Consider the following 27,504-nt stretch of genomic DNA (forward strand, 5'->3'; position numbering starts at 1 on the left):
ATGGTTTTCTATTGATAATCTTAGGAAGGAATAAAGCAAGACAACTGAGCCTTGCATTATCTCACTGGCTAAATAAGTCAGGATGACAGCTCCCTCCTTTTCGAATTGGCCACCAAGACGACTTATCCTCTGGTGACAAACTTTTACTCCGAGTCCATAAAGCATACTTTCCATATAGTTACACTATTCCTTAATATTACCGGTACATACATTTCACAACGATTGTCTTGATAGTCATATGTTTTATGTAGATACCTTACATATTACTTTTTATGGGTAAATATATTGTAAGACATGTTTGGTGTAATGAATTTTTCAGTTCTGAGACTTGTTTGCAAAGAATAGGGGACCGTTTGACACTTTAGGGCAAGTTTAAAAGTAGAAATGTTTGCTGGTATAGCAATTTTGGTTATGGGCATGATTGTGTTGCACCATTTTTATACTTGCAAAAGCCCTAGTGTAGTTGAAGTTATATTGGCATAAAAGTGCTTTTGCTGGTATAATTTATTTTGCTCATCAAACTTGTATAAGCTATACTAACAACACTTTTCTTGCCTGTGTAAGCTGTATGCTTGTGCCCTCGGAAGGTTTTTGTAAGAATACACCTGTGTAGCTATACCAGCAAACCTTTTTTGAGTGTAGACTAGACTTTAGTTTACAAAAACATAATTTTACAAAGCAAATGTATTTTTCATCATATAAACTGTTTGTCAAAGCTGGGTGAGAAGCATAAACAATGAAATGAGAGTGGTTAATTTCACTTCTATTTCTAGTTAATTTCACCTTTGTGTTCTCTTTCACTAGTAAAAAACACTATCACATTTAGTTTTAAAACAGAGCAGAGGGATGTTTAAATCTACCCTTCTCTACAAAATAGTATTTTATTAAAAAAAGAAAAACTAAATGGAAATATTTCTGTTCCTTTTGTTTTGAAAAATCATATTAAATGTATAGCAAAGCCTAAATTTTAGACTTGGACTAAGGCCCCAATCCTCTACCCACTTATTCAAGGCTTATTTTTATAAAAACTAGTCCCGCTGACTTCAGTGGAACTACTCACATTGTCCTTCATGTTTAGTGCATGTGTGCTTGTAAGATGGGGCACTTAAGTGTCTTTTGACTGGACATTATGTACATACATCAATAGGAAAAGAAAAATGTAAATGTTAGGGAAAGAAAACTCTAAATCTATTGTTTTGTCTCTGTTACAACTAATTTCTAACTCTCTCACTGTCACTGCTCATTTCCTGTTAACCACAGAGGTGGAGGGGAATTTTATCTGGATCACAAGGGGGAAACCAAAGGTATAAATTAACAAAATGATTAGGTACATATGTGCATCCTGTCAGTCTCAAGGGCAAAAGACGTGAGCATTGTCTCCTGACATATAAAGCATTTGAGAACATAATTTTCCGTGGGAGTAAAGGTGATGAGACTGTGATGGTGGTGGGAGGGCATTTCTAATTCTGTTTTCCACAGTACAGTTTTGCTGTTGCTATGACTCATCTTAGGATGTGGAAAAACCCACAAGTTAAAAACAGAAGTTAAACAAACTTGCAGGTAAATTTCTCTCTATTATTTATATCAGTAGTCAGGCCCATTCTGGCAGGATTTAAGTCTCCCTTGGAGAAGTCCAACAGCCAGCCAGGCCCGAGCTAGGAGCAGTCCTGGTTCCCCTCCAGCACAGCCTTGGGAGTAGCACCCACAGGCCTCGGGTGGGTTTGGGGTCCCTGTGTCAGGCGCTGTACAAACGCTGAGGGCTCAGGCGCTGTTCCCGCTTTTGCTCGCATGGCCCAGGCAAGCCCCCGGGCAGCCTCCTGCCTCCCAGCCGGGCCCAGGCAGAGAGCTGGGGGGCCGGGTACCTCCCACTGCACCCCCGCGAGCCCCGGGGCCCCCGCCCGTGCCCCTCGGGGGCCCAGCCCTTGCCCTGCCGCGGCCTGGGCCCTCCCTGAGCGGAGCCTTCACAGGCCTGGCGCCGCCATGCTCCCCCGCCTCGGGCCGGACCCCGCGCGCCCAGGGGGTCTCAGCCGGGCCCGCGGGCTGGGGCGGGCAGAGCCACCCCGGGTGGAGCCCCGTGGGGGGGGACCGGCCCCGCCCCCACCCCCAGCTCTGGGCCCGGGCCAGGCCGGGGCGCGCTCCCGGGCGGCAGGGCCTGCGTGGCAGCCGGGGCTGCGCGCGCCCGCGTAGGGGGAGGGAGCCGAGCAAGAGGCGCGGGCCCGGGTGGGGGCGTCGGGAGCGCGCGGCCAAGTTGTGTCCGGGACTCGCCGCCGCGGACTCGGAGCGGGGCTGCGGGACTCGCCGCCGCGCCTCCAGCGCAGGTAGGGGCCGCCCGGGGCCACCCCAGCGCCCGCCGGGGCCACCCTGAGCCGCCCGCCCGCCCGCGGCGGGGCCCTCCCGGGAGGCAACAAGTGTCTGCGTGGCGTGGCGGGAGGGGTGTGTGTTGTGTGTGGGGGGGAGGGGTGTGTGTTGTGTGTTGTGTGTGGGGGGGAGGGGTGTGTGTTGTGTGTGGGGGGGAGGGGTGTGTGTTGCGGGGTGTGTGTGTGTGTGTGTGTGTGTGGTGGGGGAGGGGGAGGGGGTGTGTTGCGGGGTGTGTGTGTGGTGGGGGAGGGGTGTGTGTGTGTGCGCTCTGTGTGTGTGTGGTGGGGGAGGGGGGTGTTGCGGGGTGGTGTGCGCGCTGTGTGTGTGTGTGTGTGGTGGGGGTGTGTGCGCGATGTGTGTGTGTGTGGTGGGGGTGTGTGTTGCGGGGTGTGTGTGCTCTGTGTGTGTGTGGTGGGGGAGGGGGTGTTGCGGGGGGTGTGTGTGTGCGCTCTGTGTGTGTGTGTGTGGTGGGGGTGTGTGCGCGATGTGTGTGTGTGTGGTGGGGGTGTGTGTTGCGGGGTGTGTGTGCTCTGAGTGTGTGGTGGGGGAGGGGGGTGTTGCGGGGGGTGTGTGTGTGTGTGCGCTCTGTGTGTGTGTGTGTGGTGGGGGAGGGGGGTGTTGCGGGGTGTGTGTGTGGTGGGGGAGGTGTGTGTGTGTGTGCTCTGTGTGTGTGTGGTGGGGGAGGGGGTGTTGCGGGGTGTGTGTGCTCTGTGTGTGTGTGGGTGAACTGAGCCCCGGGGACCAGGCATGCAGGCTGACCACCGTCCTGCCTGGGCTTGGCAAAGGCTCGTGGCCCATGGGCTGGCCTGCAGGGGGCTGGGGAAGGCCTGTGGTGGGGGCATGTGGACTGGCCACTGGCCTCAGGGCCTTTGGGGAGGGCTCGTGGACTTGCTGCTGTGCTGCAGGGGCCGGGGGAAGGTCCATGTCGCAGGAGAACAGGATGTGCTGCTCTCTCCTTTTGGGGCACCTGTCTCCACTCTGTCACTTTTTGAATGTATTTAGTGGCCAGGTTAGTGACTGGCTTGGGTGTAATGCTCAGGAACAATGTTCTGGAGTCTTTCCCGCTCCCTAAACTTGCCTTCCTTAGTTTCCTTAGATGGTGTCTTTGTGTAGCATCCAGGCAGGTGTTTGTGGTATCATTAGGAGAAAAGGACTAGAGTCATAGAGTTAGACATGGAAAAGTCCTATGAGGATCTATTATTTCTTCCCACCCTCTACAGAGCTAGTGCAGGGTTGTTTCCTAATGTATATTTTTGTGCTTTGTTCGTTCTAAATGTTCCAGGCAAATAGGGCTTCCACCACTTCCTCTGGGAGACTAGTCCATAACAGACTAGATTGGACAGTGGTTCTCAACCAGGCGTCTGGGGCCCACAGGGGGCCACGAGCAGGCTTCAGGGGGTCTGCCAAATAGGGACAGTGTTAGACTCACTGGGGCCCAGGGCGGAAAGCTGAAGCCCCACCACAGGGTCTGAAGCCCAGAGCTCTGAACCTCATCACTTGGGGCTGAAGCCAAAGCCTGAGCAATGTAGCTTCACAGTGGCCCCCTGTGGCTTGGGGCACCAGGCAGCTGCGGTGTTTGCTACCCCCTAATGCAGGCCCTGGCTTTTATATGCAGAAAAACAGCTGTTGTGGCACAGGTGGGCCGTGGAGTTTTTATAGCATGTTGAGGGGGCCTCAGAAATAGAAAGGTTGAGAACCCCTGGACTAGAACTTACTGTCAAGAATAGCATCATAGTGTCACAGAGCAATGTGCTAGTGGACTGGGAACATGTGGACATCAGTCTTAATGTAGGGGAAAGAAACAATGTAAATATGAGAGGCAGAGAGAGGAGGAGGAGATAAATAATCTTTGAAGAAATTTGAGAAGTGTTGAGTGATAGTGCCAAGGCTCCTTTTGGCCTTGTGACTTTCCCAATTTACTGCAACTCTTGATTTTGGGGCTAACCCATATCTGGACAAATCTGAGAAAAGAGTTGAAATGACACCAAAGTGCAGTATTTTCCCCTCTTTGTTGGAGGTTTGCTGATCTATAAGTGCTGTTAGGAAAGGTGTTAGTAGGCAACATTGCTTCTGGAGTTAAGCAAAGTTAAAATTTACTCTAAAAATAGGGCTATTTGTGTGGTTTTATGTGGGTTGGTGTCAGATTGCACTTTTTTTTTTTTTTTTTTTTTTTTTACATTCGAGATGGTGGTGCTGCCAGATACACATGCCTTAGCCAGTGGTTCCCATATATTTCTATTCTGATCTGGGAGAGAGAAATCACCTCATGCAATAGGTGCTCTACTATCGTATAAAATAGTGGTTCTCAATCAGGGGTACATGTACCCATGGGGGTACGCAGAGGTCTTCCAGGGGGTACATCAACTCAGTTAGATACTTGCCTTGTTTTACAGCAGACTACTTAGAAAGCACTAGCGAAGTCAGTACAAACTAAAATTTCATAGACACTGATTTGTTTATACTGCTCTGTATACTATACACTGAAATGTAAGTACAATATTTATATTTCAATTGATTTATTTTATAATTATATGGTGGTAATGAGAAAGTAAGCAATTTTTCAGTAATAGTGTGCGGTGAGACTTGTATTTTTATGTCTGATTTTGTAAGTTTTTAAGTGAGGTGAAACTTGGGGGTACACAAGACAATTCAGAAAGTTGAAAGGGATACAGTAGTCTCGAAAAGTTGATACCCACTACTCTAAAATCCCTTACCTTCTCTACTGCCTTCTCTTCTGTGGTCATGTGCCATGGATAGAGCTCTGCAATCACTGGTTAGTCTATGGACTCTAGTCTGAGAACTTCTCTACCTCCAGACATTTTCCATTTGGGGACTTTTCTGTTTATTGTTTTTTAACATTCTGCTGAACATTTTAAGGGAGAGGAGTCTAACTAGTCTTAGAGTGCTTTATTTTCTGTTATTCTTAAATGGTGTATAGTATATCTGGAATAAAATTAGTACATTTGGAGAGACAAAAATCTCTCTGTAGTTGGAATATTTGGTTTGGGCTGAACAGTGAAATGCCATTTTCTTTAACGTGTTCTTCAATCCAAAGTGTGATTTGCACTATTTTAGAATGATGAACAGCTTTCTAAACAACTCCATCTGTCTGTATATTTTTATCAATGAGAGTTTTACGGTATTTCACAGAATAAATAATCTGATAGGAAATACTATGACAATTGAAAGTTCGTTGATGCAAATTCCTCATATGAACTTCTTCCTGTCCTCCCACTTGTCTCCAGTAATATTTTAGGAAGCAGTACAAGGAAACATTTAATGTATGTGACGTTTAAACCGTGTTGATATTTTGACATATTTCTTGACACAGAGTCAAACTTTTATTGTCAGAATAATTTTATTCCTGTAGATTTTCTGTCTGAGAACCAAGTTCTTTTTTGTTTGTTTTAAAAGGAACTTGTTTTAGGCTGGGGCTGCTGTACTATTTCCTATGGCTTATATTTTAAAAATAATGGGGGATGGGGGAAGCCTTCACTAATGGAAGAGAAGTATTTCCAGTGAGAAGTGAGATTTCAAAATGCAAGTGATTTTTACAACCCAAAGAGGAACTCATTAGTACAAAATCAACATTTTTTCCTCTGTTTTAATAATCCTAGTTATGGGTACTAACATGCAAAAACACTGTCATCCCTCCTCCATCTCCATGAAAGACATATAATTCAACTAAGGAGAAGAATGTCACAATAACTTGATTGTGAGTTCTGGTTACAGTGTTCTGAACTGTTCAGTTTCTCATTAAAGTTTATGACAGGTTTCAGAGTAACAGCCTTGCTAGTCTGTATTCGCAAAAAGAAAAGGAGTACTTGTGGCACCTTAGAGACTAACCAATTTATTTGAGCATAAGCTTTCGTGAGCTACAGCTCACTTCATCGGATGCATACTGTATGCATATCAGTATGCATCCGATGAAGTGAGCTGTAGCTCACGAAAGCTTATGCTCAAATAATTTTATTAAAGTTTATGAAATTTCAGTTTTGTTTAGTTCTGTGAAAAGTGGGCAAAATTAATAACAATTCAAAACCTGTATGCCCATGTCTGCTCTGGAAATTGAGTTTGTTTATAACACCTGCTTTCCCCCTCCTGCCTGACAGTCACTGTTCAGGTGTATGATACAAATTTATACTTTGTACTGAATACTTTTGGCCTAAATTATCTTTTCTAATCGCTCCCCATGAAGGAGGAAGAGCAGCAGTAGCAAATGATCTGAAAATTGTTTTGTGATTTACCTAACAAAGTGCTTTTTGGTTTTATTCAGAGATTTTTGATGTCTTGAAAGGCTTTAAATGGAAGATATTTCTTGCATTGTGTGGTCTATTCACATTAATTACATAGTACGATATAGTACTCTGAGCACCGGATTAAGAGCCAGAACCCCCTGATTCCGACTTTTCCTTCAGCCTCTCCACCTCAATTTCCTCCTCTGTAAAATGTGAATATTTCAGCTCCAAGATGTGCTGTGAAGATTAATTAGGTGATATGCATACAGATCTTTGAAGATGGGAGGAGCCATAAGTGCTAAATATCTTTCACATCAAGGCACTGAGAAATTGACTTCAACAAGCAAACATAAAAAAATCAGACAATGTAAATTAGAACAGTCAGCAGGGTAAATAGGGTAAGAAGTGAAAAATACAAACATCTTCAATTTATGTTTAATGCAAGAAAAGTTGTCAGTGTGCATGTTGGAAGGGATGAGGGAGTTGCATTACACAAGGAAAACACAAGCAAAAGTTGAACAATGAATTACAGAACTGTGGACATCAATGTAAGATGTAATACTGAGCAACAAAACAGTCTTTAATGAAACAGTGTTTAGTTGGGGGACACAGCATCTCAGAAACGAGGCTAGTCTTATAACTGTGTGATTTAAACATTTTCTAATTTACTGCTGATAGATTTGCATGATGTGGAAGAGGCAGTTCATGGCTCTGACAGCTGTGAAACTTGGTTTAATCTCTACCAGATCAGAAATCAATGGAAGTTCATTACAGAAAACAGGCTGGCTTTTAATTTTTAAACAAACTTTCCTTTTTGCATTGTGGCTTAGCATGTTGAGTAACCTCCTAGTGATAAGGTCAAGATAAAAATCATGTATTAACATATTCTTAAAAAGAAAAGGAGTACTTGTGGCACCTTTGAGACTAACATTTATTTGAGCATGAGCTTTTGTGAGCTACAGCTCACTTCATCGGAATGCATCCGATGAAGTGAGCTCCTTTTCTTTTTGCGAATACAGACTAACACGGCTGCTACTCTGAAACCTAACATATTCTTAACATCTTTAGAATTTTATATTGAGTTTTTGTACATTGATTGTACTTCATAGAGAGAGAGAGAGGCATGATAGTGTGGTCTGAGCAGAGAATTGGGAGCCACTAACTATTGAAGTGCAGTTCTATCTCTGACACAGACTCCCCCTTTTGCCTTGGAAAATCATTTAACCAATCTTTGTCTGTTTTCCCCATGTACATATGGAAGAAAATCATTCCGCACTTGCTTACCTACCTAACAGAGTTGTTTTGTTTAAAAAATAAAAAGTACTTGTACAGGTCTTTGAAGATAAAGTTCTAAGGTGTGTTTTTTTTTTCAAACATAGGAAGTATATTTAATAGTCTCTAAGGTGCCACAAGTACTCCTTTTCTTTTTGCAAAGACAGACTAACACGGCTGTTACTCTGAAACCTATTTAATAGTAATAAACTCTATTGTTTATAAGTCTTTTAGGCCAATATAAATTTCTAAAGTGGGATGGATGTTTAAATGTGAGGTTAGTTGTGAGCACAATTGTTAGCATGTGGATCATTTTGGGAGTAAAGTGGATGTCACTAGCAGCTTTCAGCTTGTAGCTGCCAGTCATCTGGACACCATGTGTGTCTGCTTGTGAGACACTTTCAGCTAATTCTGGCAGCAAGTAACTTCATTCTGCTGCTCGGGTTCTTAAAGGGGAGGACTTCTGAAAAACTCACCTGTCTGCTGCATAAATCAGGTGCTTCATAAACTACAGATTCCTATGGGACTAGTTTATTTAAAGACAGTAGCAAGAAATCTTAAAGAAACATTTTTGGGAATGCCCAGGGTGTCTATCCACTACTATCCACGTTTGATGGCATAAATGAACTCCAGATATTTAGATTTGTCAGAATCAAGTACCAGTATTGTGTCTGTTTGCCATAGGTGAATTTTTTTAAGATCCAGTCAACCATTAGTTTAACTTCCTGACACTGTGTTTGGGCGTGATCTAGCAAGTACTTTGGGCGTGATCTAGCAAGCTGATGTCTGCTTTAATAAAATTCTTAATTTAAAATTTAAATAAAAAGTCAAGATGGGGTAAACATCAGGTTTCCTTTCTGTCTCTGTGTGCAGCAAAATCAAACACTAAAGATTTATGTATTTTATATTTTGCATAATGTTTATCCAAAGAACTCCCGGATCATTTTATCTTTGGCATGAAGGGTGGAATCTACATTTCCATTCAAGATTTCAAAAGGTTATATGTTGTTAAACTGTGCAAAGCTCAGTTAATCAAATTAATTGCATGGATTCTTTGGCTATGTCTACGCTACAGCTTAGGTTGGTATGGCTTATGTAGCTCAGGGGAGTGAATCAACCCCCCCCCCCCCCCCCCGTGACATAAATTACACCTATGTAAGTGCTATGTCAGCGGAAGAGACTTTGGATAGAGCGTCTTCACAGACGTTTCAGCAGTGCACCATGTGTGGACAAGCCCTTTAATGTCCATGTGGAACAAAAAGGTTTCTAAGGTCTCACCTGAAAGCTACCTTGGAGGGTATGTTAAGAAGTTGCCCTTAAAAGATTAAGAGGTCTTCAATAGTCTTTGCTTCTGTAATTAGTCCATTAACTTTAACATATTCTCTCCATACAGCCGTTCTGTTTGCAAAGTTTATAGTACAAATGCATAGTAATACTTAGTACTGATATTCATTAGATCTCAAAAGTGCTTCAGAAGGCTGGGTAAGCATCCCCAATTTACAGTTAGAGAGACAACAGCAAAGAGAGGTGGGGACCTGTCCAAGGTCACACGTGCTGGGAACGGAACTCAGAGTGCTGTCTTCCAGTCCAGTGCCCTCCTCTCTGCACCACACTGTTCATACAAGTTCTAGAAAAAGTTCTCAGAGGTTCCATTACAGACCCCTGTTATGAAAACAAATTAAGAAATAGTGAGATGAAAATACAATAACTTTTGTAGATGCTCATGTACCACTTGTCTTTAAAAGCCACCAGCTTTCTTCAGGAAACATTCAGGCTGCAAAAGCTATATGGGTCTGCTGGGACTTTTTTGTTACACACCATATGTATTCAGCCAGAACTGCGTTGGGAAGCTTGCAAGTTTGTCTCCCCTTAATCCTTGAGCAATAACGAGCCATTGGGATGATGCATGGAGGAATAACCAACATGGGAATGTTTAGGTTGGACATCAGCAAGGAATTACTAACAATACATTGTGGTAGTTTATGGAATGGTCTCTTCAAGGAAGATGTGAGATCACTATTGCAGGGTTGTTCAGACCTGGACTAGACAAGACATTAGAGCATTTTCTTTAGGGAGCAGTTGTTCACTGGCTGCGGCATGGGCTGGAAATGATCTAATAGGTCTTTTCCATTTCTAAATTCTATGATTCAGGTTGTATTTTGATATCGTTAATGGTGGAGACAGGGGAAAACAAAGTATTTTATTGGGGGTAGGAGAGGAGTATGTATTGAAATAGAGGTGGTGGTGGCCCAAATGATAAAGTTCCAGACAGTTTGTTAATACATAATCTTTTGAAATCTTGAATACAAATGTAGATTAAAAACTGCTCTTAAAGCAAAACTCTACTGTGGCCGATTCTAATCCCTACATTTAAATTATAGAACAAATCAATATTTGTTTAAAGGCGCCTTAAATAAAACATTTATAATAAAAAATAACTAAATAGGAAGCTTCTGTCTTAACTCTTCTGTAGTGTAGGACATGGGGAATGAATATCCTACTTGAATACATGGCAAAATAACTCTAAAAGTTGTAAGACAAGATTTCTTTAAAAGGAAAACTAAACCAACACCTTCCTGATGTTAACTGTGGTTCAGACATGGCAGTTTGTATAGCTACAAATCTTTACATGGCTGAACTGTTCTTTTTGTATCTTGGCTTATTTTTACATGTGAATTGTTTTGGATCAAATTAAGATTACTTTACATTCTAACCTGTGCTGAGTAGTTAAACATCTGTGCCTATAGTACCACAGTTCTGCATGCCTGAGAAATCTCTGGGGTTCAGTTTTGGTTTTTGAATACATTTTTTAATATCCAAAATAAACTATTTTACATTTTAAAAATATGAAAACTGATCTTTTAATTTCTAATAATGGACAGTATTTAACATAGCCCACTCCTTGCAATTAGAAATGTCATGGCATAGCACAGCTATGTTAGAAATTGTATTTTATTAAGTGGGACAGACGTTTTTAAAGTTATTTATGCAATGTTTACTTTGGTTTGGTGCTACTTTAAGTGTCTGGTATCATCATCAGATTCCAGCCAGTGAGCAGCTGCCTGTCACAGATGGGAGAGAGAAAAATTTCTCCTTTGCTGCTTGTTTCCAAATAGGTTTTCATGCGAAACCAACAGTAATATAATGAAAGCATCTTAGTCAAATTCATATTTGCTATTATTTATTTAGCTAAGTCAGGCAACAGACCATTTCTAGGACAAAATATTGGGTGAACTAAAATAAAAAGGGCCTACTTTGAAGAGTTACTGTCATTCTGATTAACCTTAAAGTGTCTGCAATTTTTTTAGTACAAATCAGTCTGTACTACTTCAATAAATTAGTCAAATCATGTGTTAAATACTGAGTAAGACCTAGAAACTTTGTAAAATTGTTGCCATATGCTTGGAAGTAAAATGTTTCTACCTTGCAAGGCAGAGTGCATTACTTAATACATCTTTGTTAAGAAAGTAGATTTAGAAATACAGATGACTTTATTTAATATTTATTTTGACACATTGCCCAGAGCTGTGTAAAAAAAGTAATTCTCATTTGAAATGCAACTGGTGTCTCTACAGTGACGTTATTACTGCATGTGTTTAATATTTTTTCTTTCCATGCTTTTACAGCATTTATTGAATTATGTCTTATGATTTGGCTGTGTTTTGCGCAAATGAAGATGATACTATGTTCTTTTTTTGTTTGTTATTTTATACAACAAGGTCTGATAGCCTGGAGAATTCTCAGGGAAATGTGTAGCAAATCCTTCTTCATTAACAATGACCTGAGCAGTAGCAAGTAGAATGCAGACTTAAGAGGAACAGATATGAAAATTGAGTATGGTCATGATTTTTTAATGGAATCTCTTGCTCTGTTCAGCAATTTGAGATTGAATGTGAGAGCTCACGGTTAAAAAATGGATACATTATTTTATATTGGTATTTTTAAAATTGAGTTAATGCACAGGACTGCATAACTGAGTCTTAGACCATATGTTGTTATAGTGATCTGATATGTTGTTTTAATATTTGTGAATTAATACTACCCGCAATAGAAAATTTGTGAAAATTTGTCCAATACTTGAACTAAAGTTCACCAGTGTCATGACATGAAGAAAATTGGGTGTTTATTTTTTAAAGGTTTAAATAATACTTGGCATATATGTCTACTTTCATCCAAGTATCTCAAACAATTTACAGATGTTACTTAATTTATCCTCACTATACCTTACCCAGGCAAGGCATCATTATTATGCCCTCTTTAGAGATGGCTGCTGAAGTGAGCCATGAAGAGATTGTGCTTTGCCCTCTGTTAGTCTGGGGATCAATAAGAGTTAGGAATATTATTTCATTGCACTAGCTCATTTGCATTTGGTTCTGTACAAAGGTGCATGAAGACACAGTCTCTGTCTTGAAGAGCTTATAGCCTCAAACTCTGATCTGGCAAAGTCTTATGCACTCCTCATTTCAAGCATGTCAGTAGTTGTGTTGGTTTCAGCCTAAACTGAAGCCTAACTGACTTATCCAAAGTCAAACAGGAAGTCTGTGGCAGATCTTAGAACTGCACTGGACTAGCACTCAGGAGAACTGAGTTTCTTGAACTCAGGACTAGTCTTCCTTTCTTTGTAGACTAGCTCAGTGTACAATTAGATAGCTGGGATTATTTTCATGGAGAGTTGGTGTGTGTGCAAATGTGTAGACGGGAACCCAAGCAAGTTCACCCATAGCTGCTGCCTGTTGCTGCCTGCCTCTGAGTCAGCAGCCTGCTCCTGGCTCAACTGGTGTAGAATGACTCAAGTTCCAGTTTCTCTCTTTCCATAGAGCCAACTGTCCTCCTTGTGACCAGAGAGTAACTCTTCAATGAGTTTGAAGCCATAGTGGGAACTTAAAATTGAAGGATCAGAGGGTGCTCTGGCTAGACTCTGCAACTGGTGATTCCTTTTTGGAATTTAAGCTAAAAAATGGATTGTAACATCACAGAAAATTGGCATGGTTCATCAAAGAGGAAAAGTGCCCAGCAGAGGATTTATAGAACATTGGTTTTGTGCCCTCTTTTAGCTTCTGAGAGGTTTTTTTCCCTTCTGCTTCCTCCCACCCAAAAATAATAATAATATACTACTTGTTTTTTATTCAGAATTATCAGGAATATCAAGTCTCTGGTTTTGCTGGAGGACTCTGGGAATCTCAGGATGTGTGTGTTTTGTGAGCTCTTAAAGGGATGAAACTATAGAGTTGTTTACATTATTTCTCCCACGTGTTTATCAGGAATTTGACTAAAATGTTGTTAAACTTTTTTTGGTGTATGTTTTTAACAGTCTGACTAAAAATTCGTTCCCCTCTCAGTAGCTCTGCTTTCATTCTTTTGAGTTGTGATAATTTCACTAGTTCTTCAAAGGGAAGTGAGACTTAAATTTCTAATGGAGAAGAGAAGCAGAAATGTTATTTGTAACAATCTTTCAGGCTTTTTTATACAACACCAAGAATCTGAAAATGAACAGCCTTATGTCTTTTCACTTGCAGGTCAGCTTTAATCAATTTGGAAAATCTGAATGGTGGCTTTGAGCTATTGCTACACTAGGCGGGTTCGAACTAAGATATGCAACTTCAACTACGCTATTTGCGTAACTGAAGTCGAAGTATCTTAATTCGACTTACCTGGCTGTCCTCACCGCGGCAAGTCGATCGTGGCGGCTCCCACGTTGACTCCACTTACTCCTCCTGCCGAGGTGGAGTACAGGCATCTATTCGGGGATCGATTTATTGCTTCTAGATGGGATGCGATAGATCGATCACTACCCGCTGATCCGGTGGGTAGTGAAGACGTACCCTAAGAACCAGTGCTGCCATGTGTAGCAGGCTGTATATACTAAAGTCACTGCTTTGTGGTAAATATTTTCTCTGTGTTTTCATAATCACTGTACTTAGAGTAAGTGCTTCTTCGTGGGTGTTACACATTTGTATAGGGAAATTTTTAACTCACTTGAACTCCCTACTTCCTTCACAGGTCAGCTACTTAATTTATAACATCTTGTCAGTTGTAAGAATGTTACCATCCAAGAGCAAACAGTTGGTACAGTTCTCTACCTGTGTTTTCTTTAGTTCGTGGAACATTAGGGAAAGCTGTCACTTATTTTGTAACTTCTTGGGTGAGATTTCTTTTAGTCTCTGCTTTGTTCTTTAAGGGGGGCTTTTATGATGATTTTTATTAACTGTTTTTGCTCTCACAAAAGCAGGAAAAGGGGAAAGGCAGGGGCAAGAAAAACAGTAGCAATTATATCAACAATCTTTGAAAAAGACCGTTAATCATGTCACAACTGTTTCAACTTTTGCCATGTATGTATTGATTACAAAGCTTAAAAGCAGAAAATGGGTGAATTTAGTATTTGTTATAGGAAATGCTTCCTCTCGCCCTCTTCATCAGGATAAGTCTTATAATGCTTCTATATCCTTTTTAGCTACAATTAAAAAAATGTTTGTCAGAACTCTTAGGGTTATCTTGTGGATGCATGCTCATCTGTGGGAGTGTTTGGATTTTAATAGTTCTGTAAAGGAAAGGGTTGTTTGTTTCTACAGATGTTCTGTTGGACTGTTATTAAATAGTGCTTTTTAATTAAAGTAAAAGCCCCTTCCAACTCTACAGGGTTTCAATATGCTTATTAAAAGAGGAGGTTAGAAACTGTGCCTAGAGAGAGCTTTTTCTTAACATTTCCAACCTTTGCTGTTCACCGGTGCTGGTGCCCTGGTGGGAGTCCTAGTGGTAGGCAAGCTGCTGGCTGGCCTTTTTTACTGCTGTGTCATCTTACCCTACCCAGAGTGTCTTTGGGAGAAGTAAGGACAAGCAGGAAACATGTCACACAGCAGTGGATGCCAGTATCCTGTCTACACTGGCACATCCACTGTTGCTATCTGTAGTGGAAGTTCAATGGTAGGAAATTTTCAGAAAAGCATAGTGTAGACAAGGCCAGAGAGGCTAAATACTTCAGTATTGAACTGTATTTCTTCAGTTATCTGGGAATGTTGAAGTGTAATCTTCTGGGTTTTCCTCTCTTTTATGCTTTTCTGTTATATATTTGTAAGATGAAGCTTCTTCTGGCAAAAGCAGGTTTCAGCAACTGCAACGACTCTTTGAGGATCTAATAAGTCCCCCAAGGAGCAAGTGTTCCAGTTACACTTTCCTTTCCTCCCAGAGGAAAACTGTGATTCATTCTCATGGAGAAAAGCAACTCTTATAATATTTTGGGTAAAACATACTGTAGGGCTAGTTTCTTAATGGAATTGTACTGTAACTTTTTGAAAGACAAAATCAGCCCTTTGGAATTGGCTGTGTTGTAAGTAAGTCGCACTGCAGTGTTCCCTTTAGTATAATTCTGCCTCTGCAAAAACCTTTATATTTTGTTTGCTTAGGCGTTAAAAACTGTCAAATTGGTAGTAAAGGAAATGAGGACTTTATACCTTCGGATCAGGTAATTCAGAATGACTATATTCCCTGCTTCAGCACCCCTTGCTCCATCAGTAATAGCCTCCAGTGAAAAACAAGGAGATATTCCACCCCTGCTCTGATGTCATATCTGGGCAAAACTGTCAGAGTACCTGCAGTTCTGTAGGATTTTACATTTTTAAAACAACGATGACATCTCATATGCATGCTGTGCTGGTGACAACTGCCAGATTGGCAGCCCTGCACACTGGAGTCCTCCAGCCACAGGAGAAGCATATGTGGCATGAGCAGCAGTGAAGATTTCCCATAATGCATCCTGCCACTGTGTCTCAGCCTTACTTTGAGGGTGACAGGAAAATTTGTCAGTATCACTTGACTTCTGTGAGAAATTGGCCAGCTAAGTATAGGTTGAAGGGAAGTTGGGTATAGTTCATTTGCATTTATAAAACAATACACCCCCACCCTGCAAAAAAAACCAAAACCCACTCTCTCAGCATGTGTATGTATAGTGTATTGCTGTAAAATATATAAAAAGCTTGAGCTGGCTGGTTCAGTATGCTGATGACACCAATCTCCTCTGACCTAGACAAAGCAATCACTTGCCTTTCCTGGTGGTTGGTTGACATTGGGGCACAATTGAGGGTCAGCTGACTGATACTCCAAATGGATAAGAGTGAGGTGGTGTCAGTTGTTTGGGGGAAGCAACAGTAAGATGTGGTGAGGATAATATCTGCCATTTAGAGTGTGTGTCCACTATTTGTTGTTCAAGATTGTATCTAGTGGCCAGGTTAGTGCTCCTAGATCACCAAGCAGCAGAAATGGCCTGGGCAGCTTTCCTTCAGATATTTGTCGCCAAGAGGCTGCATTTGTTTATAATATAAACCTTGTTTATGTCACCTGTGTTTTTTCACCTTGACGCTGTTACCACAGAGTGGGGCTACATTTTTTTTTTTAAAGTGAAGCTGGTGCAGAATTGCTGTGAGCTTATTACAGAGGTACCTTGGCTCAGGCTACCAGTTGGTTTCCTGATCAACTTTTGACTTGGCTTCTCTTTGAGGCATGGATCATCTCTTTGTTATAGGTTTGTAGAGCGACTACCACAGTGGGGCTGGGATCTCTAGGTGCTGCCACAATGCATATAAATAATTATAAAGCCCTGAGATTCTGGGCTCTATGTACTCTCTCCCCATGCTGTGTTATCACATTTGAGATCAGCAAAGGTGCTCAAACTTGAACATCCTCAATATAAAAATGAGGAAGATGCTGGCGGAGTATTCTCTGTGAGGTCCCCTTGACTTTAGAACTCACTTCTCCTTTTCCTGTCTTTGTCTGAAATTGTCTGAATCTGTTGACTCATGGCTCTGAGTTTGAGAAACCACATGGCTATGTAAAAATTTTCCCCACCCTTTCCCAGTTAGTCACTTCTTTCCTGAAGTATCAGATACCCTACTCTTTTTTTTTTTTTTTTTTTAAAGGAGTGTAAGTCTGGCCATAAATACATCTTTTTGAACTTAACTTTGTAGATCAGTGAGTTGAATTCTTTTAGCAAATACTGTATTGGGTGGGACTGGGAATTGGTTTGCATATGAGGCTGTATTGAGTGGATACCTAATAAAATGTGTTTTGTAAAAAAAAAAAAAAAAAAAAAAAAAAAGAAAACTATTAGATGACATGTCAGTAAGATTATAAGATGGCTCATTTTCTTAGCTGCTCCATATGAAGTCTAGCAGGGAGTTAGGATTTCAGTTTCCAGCTAAGAGTTATGGTTTTAGTGAAGTTTTTCATGATAAGTTTCTTTGTGGGAAAGGATTTTTATAATATCTGTTTTTCAGATTTACCACAACACAATATACCATACTGTAAAGCGATAGCTTATAAGGTTATTAACTCAGTCATTTGATTTGTACCTCACAGCTATCAAGACCCAGCCATAGGCAGCAGTGATTAATTGTGTGATGATGTATTGGCCACATGTATAGTCTCTAGTATTGTACTTGAACCATTAGCAGACAAATTGCTCTTCTGTTTTTTTAAAATAACTGAATTGAACTTCTCACTACTTGAAAGAGGCAATTAAAAAAAGCACACTAAAAATGAAATATTTTGCTATGGTTCTCCACATACATACTCTGCTTCATTTTTTTCTGTTAATAGGTGAGGAATTTTATTTATATACATCCTTCATTGCTGTATCTTGAGCACATCATATCTATTAATTAATTGATCCTTGCAATACCTCTGTAAGGTAAGGCAGTAGTAGTATCCCCATTTTACAGATGGAGAACTGAGGCACAGATAGAATAAGGCCTGGTTTACATCTGAAAATTAGATTGACCTAGCTACATTGCTCAGGGGCTGTGAAAAATTTTGCACCCTGTGCGATGTGGTTAGGTCAACCTGACCACAGTTCTATAGATACAGCTAGGCAAATGGAAAAATTCTTCTGGTGGTAGAGGTGGGACTATATTCCAGATCTCTTTACTCCTCTATCCAGTACATTACCCCCAGGACCATTCTGACTCACAGATTGACTTTGGCTCACATACATGTATTGTGAGATGTATCACAGCTTAGAAAATGTTATTCACACTTCATGTTGCTGTAAGCACTAGAATTACAAACAAACAAACCAAAAAACAAAACCTTGAATGAGTACTTAATAGTATGCATGGCTTTTGGAGAGAGTCAGCAGAATGGGTGAGTCTGTTTTCCAAAGCTGGTGAAAGACAGCTTTGTCTGCATTCAGCATTTGAACCTACAATACTGTAGAGTCTGTCTCACAATTAGGGAACATTTGCTGAAAGCAGGAAGTCTCAAGAGCTCCAGTCTAGTGAGTGTTATGGACATATTTAAGCATGCAGAAGTAGCTGAACTATGTGGTAAGATTGGTTCCATAGGAAGGAACATAGAATAATGCCTTACTACATCGGACCAGTGGGCCACCAAAACAGATTTCTGTTATGAAGAGGTGTCTAGGTATGAATTTCACTTCAGTATAGTAAGGACCAATGATGAGGTTGTAAGATGAGTGATATAAAGGTTGATTTTAGTCCTCCTGAAGATTTGAACAACTGCATGTAGGACTTATTTAATTTTTTATGCTTGATACTATAAACATAGGATTTGATAATTTGAAATTTAAAATCGAATAATCTTAACTTGCACAAAAGATGGAATGAGGGTCTCTGATATCATATGGAAAGAAAGACTAGGTGGAGTTAAAGTAGCACTGACTAATGGAATTGTGAAGTAAGAGGATAAATAGATGAAACCTCCATTTTCATAGGGTCCAGTTTCTGAAATGCCAACATATCTGAGTTTTATATGCCCCTTGGCAATCCTTGTGCTCTAGAGTATAGAAAAGGCTAGGCCTGGATAGTTATCTATATGATACCTCTTCCTTTTCATGCTTGTGAATGACATGTTTGTCACTGGGGGGCTTTCTTTCTGTTTTGACTGACAAATTATCTGTTCGTGCAAGAAGAGAAAACAATGCGGAATAGAATGTGTTTTCACTGGTAGTTTGAGCTTCAGCAAATCTTGAATAAATGTGGCAATATTTTATGCAGCACTCTAATCAACTAGTAAATATTCTGACTTCACTACTAAACATTTTCTGTTTATCCTAATATCTCATTCTTTTGTCTGTGTGTTCCTCCTTTCTCATGCATTACTGTTACTTTCTTGAAAATGGTTATAAGGCTGCTGGCTGTAGTGTGACAACTTTTTCAATTTGCGGGAATTTGCACTACCAGAACATTCTGCTGTTTTTATAGAAACCTTGCTCACCTAGCCCATGTCACTTCTAAACATCTATAAATCACTTCAGTAATCTACATATTTATTTTGTGATTCTGTCTAGTGGTTAGAACAGGGCATAGAGTTAGGACAGATCTGTTCTGTTCCCAGCTCTGACTCTCTCTCTATGACCTTGGGAAAGGTCACTTAATAGTTCTGTACCTTACTTACCGCTGCGTGTTTAATGCCTACCACACAGAAACATTAGAAAGTATATCTGTAAAACACTTTCAGATCCTTCAATGCATAGTATTGTACATACAAAGGTTTGCTGTTGTTTATTAAGGTGGCTCCCTTGAGGGATAACCCAAGAATCTCATTGGATGTCCAGACTTGAACCAAGCAAGAGATCTGATGTAGTGTAATTGTTTCCCATAAGCATAAAAAGGTTCAGTTTCATCCTTCCTAGCAGAAGAATCTAGCTGGCGACATTGTTCAGTCTCTTCTATCAGTTACTGCTATTAGTCAGAAATAAATTAATAAATATAACAAAAATTATTCGGAAAGAATTTCTAAAAAAAGGTAATGCAAAGCAGAGTCAGGCTCACATTTGCTTTTGCACTATCATATCCACTATTAAATTAATTTCATTGCAGGAAATTAAATAGGAAAAATAGTAAAACAGCCTCCAGGTGAAACCATTTTAAGACAAAGCTGGAGTTGCATCTACAAATAAGGTACCTGTGTATGGCTTTTTGATCCATCAACTTTGTTAGAATTTCAGATGAAAATGAAAATGTAGGAGTAAAACCAATAAACTTAGAAAAGCTGAGAGAGATTGTCTAATAATCACAGACCATTCATTGGCTAGATAACGACCAGTAAACATTTGGTGACTAAATTAGTTGTTTATATCAGTTTTATTTTAAATTGGTTTGATTTGTTTCCCAGCTGTCACTACTCTTTAATTTTATCTTTGTCATCTTAGCACTTGGTTTTTGCCTGGTACTTAGGCTATGTCTGAACCTGATTTTAAGTTGGGTTCATGTTTGTGACCTGTTACTGGGTTAGTTTTCCCATTCATTCCTATGGTAGCTGGGAATACTTTTTCCATTAGGGCTAATGGGGCATGGATGCTTAAAACCTTCATGTTTTGGGGAAAAGAATACAACTTGTCAATGGTGGAATCTGTCTCTGTATAAAATTCTTGATAAGTGGTGTTGCTTTACTCAGGCATTCCACAGCTGTTAGCATGATTTGCATTGAGTACAGATAGTTTTAAAATAAGGGCCTCTTTTGAAACAAACTGGCTGTTGCATTTATGTAAATGTGTAATAGCACGCAGCTGCCTGAAAATGGTGATGGACTGGTCCATGGTGTAATTTCTTGGGTGTGTTCAGGAGCATTATTGACAGAGATTGATAATGTCAAGAAGGTTATTGGAAAATTAACTTTCACTCAGCTGTCAGGGGAGAAGGTAGCTCAGTTTCTGAGGTAATATCGCCATAGAGGAAGTTGCTGCGGAGAAGTGGCTGCAAGTGCGTCACCTTGGAGGTATAGGACCTGCAGCGTTTGTAAGAGAAGGGACAGACGGCAGTGGGAATTTATAGCTATTGCCCTGGTGAGTAAAACCTCATTTTTCTGGATCTCTAAAATACTAAATATGTACCCCATGGTACATAAAGTAGCAGTGATCTGAGATCAGTGCTGTGTCTAGGCACAAATATCTTGGCAGTCAAAGGAGGTTGGGAAGGAAATGCAGGGGGTAGACAGGGTAGTCAAATCCCCCTGCAATCAGCTTAAGGGCATTACTGACCGACTCCTCAGATAGTACTTAGCTTTGTGCTACTGCATTGAGAACATTTGTATTAGAATATGTTGCGCATGCACAATTTATTTATAATTTTCTTTTAAGGTTGATTCTCAGTTTCTTTGCAGAACATTATGTGCAGACCTTTCTGTAGAAGAAATGGACTTGATTTAAAAAAGACAGTCTTGTGAATCCTGTAGGAATTTGGGCATTTAGCCCAGGAAGGGGAGAGTCCCCTTCTCTGCAAGAACTTAAAGTTAACCGTAGTCATCAACAGAAGAAGTAATAAAAGCCGCTCTACAGACTGCAGAAGGATTACCTCATAGTCTTTGAGAATAACTTGTCCATATGGGCAAGGAATTGTATTTACTTTAAGGCAACCTTGTTGTTCAAAGTGAAACACAACTGTTAATATAAAGTTAGCAAGAACAGTAATTAAAAACTGGTGCTGTCAGTTCCAGATGTGATGGGATGCTTTTGCAGAATATATCGGAAAATGATTAACAATGATTTTATTCAGGAGATAGAACACATTTATAAATTAGTACTCTTCTTGACATATATTCTCAGGAAAAAAGAAAAGGAGTACTTGTGGCACCTTAGAGACTAACCAATTTATTTGAGCATAAGCTTCCGTGAGCTACAGCTCACTTCATCGGATGCATAGCTCACGAAAGCTTATGCTCAGATAAATTGGTTAGTCTCTAAGGTGCCACAAGTCCTCCTTTTTTTTTTCTGTGAATACAGACTAACATGGCTGTTACTCTAAAACCTGTCATTCTCAGGAAGAAGCCTCTAATTTAGTTCTTTTTTTTTTTTTTTAATTTAAGGAGAAAAAAGTTTAATCTTTTTATACAGGCAAAAGTTCTGCTTCTGTTTGGCTATTAGTTGCAGGATCCAGATGCTGCGAAAGCTATTCTTGCAATGTTAGCATCTGGCTGCTTTGCAAGTTTTGCATACACTTTTATGAGGTGGTTTTGAAGTTGCCTTTGGATTTGAATCACGTGATTCTTCAGCATGTCTGACTTGCATAATTCTCAACATCATTTCCTCTTACTTTTGATTATGAGAAATGTAAATACTTCAAGCTGTTCTGGCTTATTTGAAGTTAAGTGCAAGTATGTTTTCTATTCCTGCCCTTAGCCCTTGGCAGATTCCCTCTGCAGCAGGACAGGTATACTGGCTCCTGGTTTCTCATCTCTTAGAATATTCATGCTATGGGGCCACAAACCGAGTCCATGGGCATAGTGATTAGATCAGGGAACTACGAGTCAGGACGGACTTCTGGGCTGTCTGCCCCTCTATGACATTGACTCACGACCTGAGCTGTGGTACCTCTTGGTGCCTAAACACATCTGAGAAATGACAACAGTACTTCAGAGGTGTGCTGTGAGGATTGCTTGATGTTTGTAAAGGGCTCTGAAATGGTTCAATTAAAAGGGGCTACACCTGGGCAAAACCGGTCGTGTTTATTATCACTAGACTTTTTTTAGGAAGATGTCTTAGGGTTTAGTATTAATACTATTGTATTTATTTAGCATTTAGTGAGATCAGCTGAGACATTTCATTTTAACAGTTCCTAGATTAAAGTTTTGGGAGAGCGGGGGTAGAAATTGATGGAAGGTCCTCCTGTACACTGGAGCTGACTTCCCTTATTGATTTTCTAGAGTCTGTTTGACCTAGGGAATGGTGTATAAGGCCCATCTGTTTGCTAAGGCTTTTGCTTGAGAGTGCTAGTTGTATTTAGTTTATAGAAGTGGGCTGGGTAAGTGGTTAGGCATCTTAGTTGTGCTCTTTATGGTGGCAAACTGTAATTCTGGGGATTGGTTTAGATACTGCACCTTTCATGGCAATACATGGCTAATACTGATTTCAGTATTGTTTTAATGATATTAATGTGTCTAGCAGCGTATGCAGCAAGGTCATGTTATATAAATAACATATTTACAGCCTATATTCTTCTGTTAATCAGGAATGCACAAATTCTGAGAGTGGTAACAGAAATGTTCTTATATAACTTTGGCTTCAGGCTTGAAAGCTTTATTCTTTGTAAATTAAAAGGTAAGCATGTTTTTGCATGCTTGGTAACCAAGACAGTAAAATTCCAGATAGTTTTAATATGGATGTATATTAGTTACAGTAGTAGCATGGGGTGTCTGCTGATGATGTTTCAAAGAATGTGAACATTTGTATAATGGATATCTATATGGAGTTCAAGGTTGCACAGAAAAGCACTTGAAAGGCCCTATGTCTCAATTTATCTGTAATATATAGGCCCTTTAATTTAAAAAAAGATTATCTGTCCTACCTATCGAATGTCTTAAATATACTTATACCCATTTGTGTGTGTGTGTCTGAGAACAGAAATAAGAGGTAAGAATAGTATAGTTAGCCTGATGTGAAGGCACATTGACCTCTTGTCACATTGATTATGCAGTCATAACTATAAATCACCAAGTGCTCTTGGCACCGATTCTAGGATTCTTTAATGGGAGCCACGTGAAACAATCTTGTAATGAATGGTGTGAGCTACATTTAAAACCATATTCAGGAGACTTTCTTTAAAAACAATATCTTATTTCAGTTGGGCCCAAGTTCTAAGGAACTCATTTTGCAAGTGATTTGCGTTTTAAAAAAAAAAAGCATAAACACTTCCAAATCAAAACCTTCCTCCAAATCTATATTGCAAATGGCAGTAGAGTAGGTGACCTACAAGCAAATGGTGTTTTATAAGTCTTCTAGGGAAAAATAAGGGGAGCAAAAGGAAAGCGGTATAAGACAAAATACAGATCACTCTGCCTGAGAAATAGCCTAAATTAGCTTGAGTTAAACCTTTCACGTGTGGTGAAGAAGGGTGTGTGTGTGTGAGAGAGGAGAATAATGACTTCGAAAATATCGGGGGGGATATTTATTAGTAGAAACAATAGGCCTATTAATAAACAGAAATTAATAAGGATTCAAATATGGCAGAGATATTTAACACCTTTTATTTAAAGGTAGTTTTTTTTTTTCTTTTTCTGAAGAAAAGTAGTTTGAGCAGTTTGGGTGCCACTTCCTTGGGACTCCATAAGGGTCTATGCTAGTTCATGCCATGCTGGTTTGTGGCTTTAGTTTTAGTTTACAAAAAAAAATTGTAAATATAATTTATAGTGAGTGAATACTGTAGATGGAAAATGTGGACATGTACAAATTGGGTGGTTTGCATGATATGCATTTTAAGGGAATGAACCAACAAACTTTTCCAACTACTGACAACTCTTCTTGAAAAGTCATAGTTGGTTTGGTACTAGATGAGTGAAGAAAAGTAAATTGTATGACCAGTCTTCAAAAGAGAAAATGATCTATGGCTGAAGCAATTGTAAGTAAAGGGTGATAATAAAGATCTGTATATTAGATTGTTGGGAGAGGTATAGGAGTGTATTGAAAGAATCAGTGCTGAATCCCACTTTGAACAAATGAAAGCTAATATATATGGGAAAAAGAAATCTGTAGCATTCATGTTCAATGGAAGGAAAAAGCTGCATGCTGAAAAAAGTGATAATGGACTGTGAAATAGACATGAGTGATGATGTGGTGGATAAAGTCAAAGTAGGATTGGGTTGCATATTCCAAAGCATTCTGCCATGGAGATGAGTGCCAATAGTTCCTCCCTTTCTGACTCCGGTATGACTGCATCTAAAAATAGCATTTGGCTGTGGGCATCTCATTATCAAAAGATATGAAGATTCAAAGATAAGCAACAGAAAATAAGGGGGCTGGAGAAACAGACTTATTTCTGGCTTGTAAAAAGTGGCCTTTACATTGTCCCTGGCTGCTTATACAACACTTAAATAGAGAATGAGACTTGTGGGCCAATGTTAATGACCATTACAATACTGTCACCCAACAAAGTAAATTTAAAAAACCCTAATCTCAACATCACTCCCCCAGGCGGATGGCTCGGAGAAGTGATGGACCTTAAACTGTGACTATGAGCTGGACAGCAGGGTCTTGGGCTCTGTTGGGCTAGTAAGAGGAAAAAAATTCCAAAGATAGGGGCTGTCCACTGACTATGTCCAAGCTCCAGGCCCCGTAGGTTTAAATCTAAGGACTTTCAGTAGTGTTTGCAAGCTGACTCACTCTGATATGGTGGCACGTATTGTAAGGAATGAGATGGCTTCTGAGGTAGGAAAGATTAAAATGTACAAAGCATTAAGAAAGCTAAATATACATAGCTTGGTGGACATAAGTTTACAAATATTTGAATGATGTCATGGGATGCTTGCCTTTAATTGTTTGTATCATTTTCTTAATTGGTAAAATGAAGACAATGATAGTTAGTAGCTACGGCACAAGAGAGTGCTGAGGACTGGCTAGTTAAGTTTGTAAAATGCTTGGATCTTTTTTTTGTGGAAAAAGCTAATGTACTCAATGCTTTTTTGCCTCTGTCTTCACTAACAAGGTCAGCTCCCAGACTGCTGAGCTGGGCATCACAACATGGGGAATAGATGGCCAGCCCTCTGTGGAGAAAGAGGTGGTTAGGGACTATTTAGAAAAGCTGAACATGCACGAGTCCATGGGGCTGGACGAGTTGCATCTGAGAGTGCTAAAGGAATTGGCGGCTGTGATTGCAGAGCCATTGGCCATTATCTTTGAAAACTCGTGGTGAATGGGGGAAGTCCCGGATGACTGGAAAAAGGCTAATATAGTGCCAATCTTTAAAAAAGGGAAGGAGAAGGATCCTGGGAACTACAGGCCAGTCAGCCTCACCTCAGTCCCTGGAAAAATCATGGAGCAGGTCCTCAAAGAATCAATCCTGAAGCACTTACATGAGAGGAAAGTGATCAGGAACAGTCAGCATGGATTCACCAAGGGAAGGTCATGCCTGACTAATCTAATCGCCTTCTATGATGAGATTACTGGTTCTGTGGATGAAGGGAAAGCAGTGGATGTATTGTTTCTTGACTTCAGCAAAGCTTTTGACACTGTCTCCCACAGTATTCTTGTCAGCAAGTTAAGGAAGTATGGGCTGGGTAAATGGACTATAAGGTGGGTAGAAAGCTGGCTAGATTGTCGGGCTCAATGGATAGTGATCAATGGCTCCATGTCTAGTTGGCAGCTGGTGTCAAGCGGAGTGCCCCAGGGGTCGGTCCTGGGGCCGGTTTTGTTCAATATCTTCATAAATGATCTGGAGGATGGTGTGGATTGCACTCTCAGCAAATTTGCAGATGATACTAAACTGGGAGGAGTGGTAGATATGCTGGAGGGCAGGGATAGGATACAGAGGGACCTAGACAAATTGGAGGATTGGGCCAAAAGAAATCTGATGAGGTTCAATAAGGATAAGTGCAGGGTCCTGCACTTAGGACGGAAGAACCCAATGCACAGCTACAGACTAGGGACCGAATGGCTAGGCAGCAGTTCTGCGGAAAAGGACCTAGGGGTGACAGTGGACGAGAAGCTGGATATGAGTCAGCAGTGTGCCCTTGTTGCCAAGAAGGCCAATGGCATTTTGGGATGTATAAGTAGGGGCATAGCGAGCAGATCGAGGGACGTGATCGTCCCCCTCTATTCGACATCGGTGAGGCCTCATCTGGAGTACTGTGTCCAGTTTTGGGCCCCACACTACAAGAAGGATGTGGATAAATTGGAGAGAGTCCAGCGAAGGGCAACAAAAATGATTAGGGGACTGGAACACATGACTTATGAGGAGAGGCTGAGGGAACTGGGATTGTTTAGTCTGCAGAAGAGAAGAATGAAGGGGGATTTGATAGCTGCTTTCAACTACCTGAGAGGTGGTTCCAGAGAGGATGGTTCTAGACTATTCTCAGTGGTAGAAGAGGACAGGACAAGGAGTAAGGGTCTCAAGTTGCAGTGGGGGAGGTTTAGGTTGGATATTAGGAAAAGCTTTTTCATTAGGAGGGTGGTGAAACACTGGAATGTGTTACCTAGGGAGGTGGTAGAATCTCCTTCCTTAGAAGTTTTTAAGGTCAGGCTTGACAAAGCCCTGGCTGGGATGATTTAATTGGGGATCGGTCCTGCTTTGAACAGGGGGTTGGACTAGATGACCTCCTGAGGTCCCTTCCAACCCTGATATTCTATGATTCTATGAAGTACTTTTATTATTATTACTTTTAAAATGTGGTACTTGATGGTCTTTCCATAGTTTAAACAGGGTGATAAATAATGGATAAAACTATGAGAAACCATGCTTTTTTTTAGAAATAAGTTGGGTTTCTTGGGAGTTCTTCCAGCTACTACAATGTAGAATATTTGGTAGTATTTCTGTTGAAAGATTAATCTCAGTGACTAATGTAAACCTTGAGCTGTGGGTGAAGAAGGATTTGAAACAAAGTGGGAAGTTTGCTGCAAATGTTTAAATATTGGCAAGTAGCATGAGTTCTATTGACATCTGTAGTGAGTGGCTCTGAATAGCTCTAAGGGTAGCGATTTAACGTGGCTTGTGTGGGAGAGAGCTCTCCCAGTGCCCTTAAAAACCCCCACCTCTATGAGGGGCGTAGCTGCCAGTGCTGGGGGCGCAGCTCCCAGTGCTGGTGCACTGTCTACATTGGCACTTTACAGCACTGAAACTTGCTGCGCTCAGGGGGGTGTTTTTTCACACCCCTGTGCGAGAGAGTTGCAGCACTGTAAATTGCCAGTGTAGACAAGCCCTAA

The 27,504-nt window shown here is 40.6% G+C and overlaps 1 protein-coding gene across 7 annotated transcripts in view; it reads left to right on the forward strand.

The window, feature by feature from the left end:
* Positions 1-2,164: 2,164 nt before the first annotated feature.
* NEK6 (NIMA related kinase 6) overlaps positions 2,165-27,504 on the forward strand; it is a 107,287-nt gene continuing 81,947 nt past the window's right edge. For 2 of the 7 annotated variants that reach the window (XM_073314017.1, XM_073314018.1), the window contains exon 1: positions 2,171-2,318. The gene's annotated coding sequence lies outside the window, so the exon portion shown is untranslated. Of the gene's footprint in view, positions 2,319-2,359; positions 2,434-13,732; positions 13,750-27,504 lie in introns of those variants that run through there. The other 5 variants (XM_073314021.1, XM_073314020.1, XM_073314014.1 and 2 more) reach the window with 5 other exon arrangements.

Source organism: Lepidochelys kempii, chromosome 16, assembly GCF_965140265.1.
Source record: "Lepidochelys kempii isolate rLepKem1 chromosome 16, rLepKem1.hap2, whole genome shotgun sequence".
NCBI classification, from domain to species: domain Eukaryota; kingdom Metazoa; phylum Chordata; order Testudines; family Cheloniidae; genus Lepidochelys; species Lepidochelys kempii.